Source organism: Alosa pseudoharengus, unplaced genomic scaffold (assembly GCF_046254945.1).
Source record: "Alosa pseudoharengus isolate Yale_2024_CS ecotype anadromous, Long Island Sound unplaced genomic scaffold, YU_APseudo_1.1 YU_APseudo_1.1_scf_23, whole genome shotgun sequence".
NCBI classification, from domain to species: domain Eukaryota; kingdom Metazoa; phylum Chordata; class Actinopteri; order Clupeiformes; family Clupeidae; genus Alosa; species Alosa pseudoharengus.
The window spans coordinates 11,743,209-11,748,309 of NW_027468685.1; the positions used below are offsets into that span (position 1 = coordinate 11,743,209).

The 5,101-nt window shown below is 39.9% G+C and overlaps 1 long non-coding RNA gene across 1 annotated transcript; it reads left to right on the forward strand.

Moving 5' to 3' along the window:
• Nucleotides 1–1,691: 1,691 nt before the first annotated feature.
• LOC143140114 (uncharacterized) lies at nt 1,692–2,129 on the forward strand. The gene is made up of 2 exons (XR_012990543.1): nt 1,692–1,782; nt 2,042–2,129. It is a non-coding gene; the product is annotated as an uncharacterized LOC143140114 (long non-coding RNA).
• Nucleotides 2,130–5,101: the final 2,972 nt, after the last annotated feature.

A 5,101-nucleotide genomic window follows, 5' to 3' on the forward strand; every position in this document is an offset into this window, starting at 1 on the left:
AGGTCACTTACACCTGTAGGCTACATTGTATTTGGGAAAAGCAAAAGGTATCAGCATAATGTTATTTATTTATTTATTTATAAATAAACAAAAACATCTCTGTCAGTTCCATGCCGTTTTCAACAGCTATCAAAAACAAAGGTCATTTTTGGATGGATGGATTTTTTTGTGAATGTTTCTTCTTCTACATAAGATTTTAGTCATCTTTAGTTCATGTAATACTTTATTGTCAATGCACAAATTAAGTAACAGTAAACTGAAATGTTATTGTTAATGCACAAATTAAGTAACAGTAGTCTGAAACGAAATGCTGTTTTACATCTAGTGGTGCAAATAACTGACATGTCCAAATGGGCCTGGATGAAATGCGTCGCTAGACTGTTCATACACATTTTAACGGGCCGAAGTTGAAGAACTGTTGTCCGTTATTGTTAGTGCAAATATAGGCTGATTCATGTTCCCTTGCATTGTGTAACTGAGGTCCATGGCTAGTCTGGCTTTCACCAGACCAAGCTCAATCTTTTAAGAAATCAAAAAATAAATAGCGGGCAGATCAGGTTCACCAAGCCTAGTCCATAGGCACCCGATATTGTTCACGCTCTGGCTATTCTAAATGCAAAAATGCATCAGGGAGTTATGACAAAACTGTAACTAACAAACTAGATCCTAATAGAAAGCTGTTAGCTTCCCTAAGCTACAGGTAGGCCTATTTACAACATAAATTGTCAATAGGCTATGCTGGCGACACAAATAAAATCTCCTTTGGAAACCAATGGCTTACGCCTTACAGTATCAAGCGGACTTAAACTGCCATATCGTGGCGAAAAGTTGTAATAAAATTCACGCAGCTCCATGAGTCAAGGAAAGCGCGAATGAAGTCGCCACTTCTAAATGGGACCCACTACACAGTAGCTTAAGGTGTGTTGCTAAAGCAGCCATAATGAAATGAAGGTGTCATTGTTTGGATACTTCACACACACGTGCTTTTTAATTTCACAGACTACAACTACCAAGCTGGAATCAAAGCACATCGATTCCCCTCTCACACCCTGCACGCACTTAAAACAAAATACCCAGATAGCAATTTCCTTTGGGCCGGATCCGCATAAAAGCCTTTAGATCCGCCTGTAGCGGACATACGGTATCTGGCTGTGGGCCAGATCTGCTCCTGATAGAGGTTTCAGCTCTGCTAGTAATGCTGTTTTATCACCGGTTTACAGATTTGTCCCAGGTCCGATTTCCGCAACTCAACTGGAAGTCAGGAAATGCGTTTAAAATACAAAACACTGATTTGGCCCAAACCTGTGATACGGATATGAGCCGAAGGACCATTTTTTCACAGCAGACCCAGGTGGTAATGATATTAATTAAGGTGCTGATTCTGCTAAATTGACTGTCCTTTCCCTACTTCATTGTCAACTGGCTGCTAAAGAAAAAAAAGTTATTTTGGAATGGCACAAATGTAGAAACCATGGGGGTGCACTATGTTCCCATGGCCCCTTCATTTCTACAGTAAGGCTGGAAAAGAAGATATAGTTGGCTCAATATTGATCATATGTTCGTTTCATTATTTTTATTATTACCTAGCAGTGGTAAAAATAGTAAATTGTTGTTTGTGTCAGATCTAACAGTGCTATGAGACAACCCCATATTCTTTCCACGCATGCAGAAGTCCAAGCAGTAGGCCCTAACGTTAATCAAGGATCTTTGGTTTGCTCACTATCAATCTTTTGACATGATTTGCCAGCCTGGGGTTGGACTAGGACAGCCCAACTTTTCAAGGTAGGTTATCTGCTTTGTATCTCTGTTTTATTCAGAGACAACAACAAGCAACCGAGCGATTGATAACTTTAGGGTTATACTATTATTTTCCAGCAATATGGGCTACTACCTTAGCTTAAGCAAAACAGCCATCACAATAACTCTTTTGGAAAAAACATTGATAACGCTAACAGGATCACTGATGATAAAAAACGAGTAATTGTGACTACCTATTTTCAAAAAGGAATAAATGGCTAATGTTTATTTTGTGTTGTTTCAGATTGACCATGGAGATGACTGAGGAAGACAGCCTGAATATCGATGGGAACAGTGGAATTAACACGACTTAAACTTTGTCTGGGATTGCACTTCTACAGCCAGGTTGTTGAATAAAAAAATAATTAGACACTTATGTGTAAAGTTTTTTTTACCCCCCTCTTGTGTTTGTAGCCTAGCTTATGTTTATCAGTTGAGCTGTTGGGAAAACGTTACGAACTTTAGCCTGGGTGAACCTATAACGAACCTGTTAGCAAATGTGTAGCAAACAGATTTTTCAGGATAATTAGGCCTAATTACCAATCACATTTCACATGTCAAATAAAGCCGGCTGATGTCTGATAAACGGGTCCGTACCACACACAATAAGCGGACCCGTATTGCATATGATAAGCAGATCTGGAGCGCGTCAGTAACACAGACTACCATACGGAACTGGGCCAGTCTTAGCCCTTATTGGTATCAGATCCGTCAAACGGATCCAGACCAATTTTGGACCGATGTGCGTTTGGACGCCGGATCAGGTCCATTATGCAGATCCGTGCCGGACGTTGTGTGGCCCAGTTCCGTCCCAGTGTATGTTTGCTATCTGGGTAAACAGGCGTCTCAGTCTCACGCATGTATAGGCAAAACTGTATCAGACCGGTGTAACGTTGGTAAATCTTCCATTGCACAGAATGATTTTTGTTGCACGTGCAACAAATGACAGTCGAAAGATACAATTACAGTGCTGCTATCAATTTGCTTGGTATAACCGCATTTATAGTTTTCTACAAATGCAATCAATCAAATTGGCCTCCATCACTCAACCAACGCTAACGGTAACATTACCTTTATTGATATTATAAGATTAACGTACCTGCAGTAAAAACCAAGCATGTCCGAAAAACATCCTCAGATTTATTTCGGCTTTAAGAAGAAATGGGAATTACATTTCATGTGAACATCATCCTATCCTTATTAGACGTTCTCTGCGGTAAACTATAGTCCTGGTAGGAAGCGTCCATTGTTATTCCAACCCACGTTTAACTTCCAACAAAATTACGTCTCACTGCAACGATGCGCCATCTAGTGGACAAACGACTACTTATCGCCAATACTGGAAATGCAGCCATGATGATGATGATGAATATTTATTTTGGCTTTCTTTTAATCCTACTGAATTTGTAATTATGTATCGGCCGTTCTAATATCGATAGTATGTGGGTGCCTGTGTGTGTGTGCATGTGTATATGTGTGCACCGCCATCTACATGCCAATGAGTGTACAGTCACTAAATGTACACATAATCTAATTTTTTTAAGACCCCCCCATGGATGAAATTCTACAAAACTTGGCATACCCCCAGAGAATGCCAGGTCAATCATACACATACAATTTGGTGCAGTTCTGAACATCTTAACTGAAGATAGGGGCGATTAAAGCAGAATAATATTGCATTTTCATTTTTTACCGGGGGGGGGGTAATCACAAATGAGTGATTATGGGCTAGCTTCGCTAGCGGCGGTCATAATCATACAAACTCAACTACTGTCATTTATCTGTTTAATTTCCATTTTGCTCTAATAAATATTGAATGTCACTTACCTTGTCAAATAGAGGAGTAGGGTGAAGTAGAGCGGGAAATGCTGGCCTCCTCTTCAGTAGTTTACCTCAGAATGACTTGACAGCTCAAATGACAGTTATCCGAATTGTTGACAACATTCTAATCTAGGACCCAATCAAGAACGAGATTGGCTTGTTTCTGGGGAAAAAAATAACTGTAGCGAGCTACACATCATCAGGAGATTTGCACAACCTGCCCACCAGTCACAGACATTTCAGGCGTCTTTCTTATTTGTATCTAGGTGAAAAAATTAAGTCTTAAGAACGCTGGATAGCTAGATGACCTAGCGCTAGCTACATTAGCAGCAAACTGTATAGCTTCCAAGCCAGTTGGCTAGCTACTAACATAATCGACTCACATGAAAAACAGTCGTAGGGGAGCAAATCTTTAACTCCTTTATTCATAATAAACAAAAACTAATAGTTCAACAAGCCTTTCAAGAGTTGTCTTAGCATAAGCATAAGCATAAGCATAATTCTCCTCGGACCTGACTTCTCACTGAAAAAAACGTGTTGTGTATTTATCCTTGTCCAATCAGGGGCAGCGTGGTGCGCGTCATTGCGTGTACAGTAGATGACGTTTGAAATTCTTTCCATTCATAAAATAAAACGAAAAAGAATGGGCAGATACCGTGGTCCGTGTAACGCTTTGCAGTGCTATGTTCTATTTGCAGAATTCACATGAAAAAATATAAAATAGGCTTAAAAATCCATTATCCATTCTTTAGGACATCACAGTAAATGGGTTATTGATTTTCAATTGAGCACAGTTACGGTTTTCTGTTCAGAAGTTAAAAATTGAAATGATGCGTCAATTTTCTAATTTTCCTTTTTTGAGCTTTTGGTTGGACTGAACCACGAGCACCGGGGGGAGAACACCATCTAGCTGGGCCAGGCTAGATGGTGGAAGAGAGCGCAGCCTGAAGTGCGTGATTTTGACTCATTAGCCTACTTTAGAGATTAATAACTAAAACTAAGCCGATTTTTGGGAGATGACACGTTAAACATAATTTTCAGCCTATGTTGAATATATCTACAGTATATTTGAATACCATGGCCATGCCATACCATAGCAAATAATTCCCCAAAGCAGAATGCTTTGCCATCGACAGTCTAGGCTATACAGGCTACCCCAAGCACTGTTTGACATGGGACATTTTTGCTTATTTAACACTTTACGCTAGACTATAGGTTTCATTAGGCTAAACGAAGACACAACAGTGAGTATGCTTAATTTATCAGTTTATCCATTTATTAATTTTTAACAGCAAATAGCCTACATTGCTATAGGCTACTACGGCTCAAGTCCATTGGATCATGTAGGTCTCCAAAGCCTCCCAGAACATGAACATTCTACACACGTACTCGTGTCAGGATGCATCTGAAGTTCTGCTCTCGAGCTGACATTATCAATCGCTTAGCACCTTGATGCAAGCTGAACTGTGTTTGATAGCCCTCC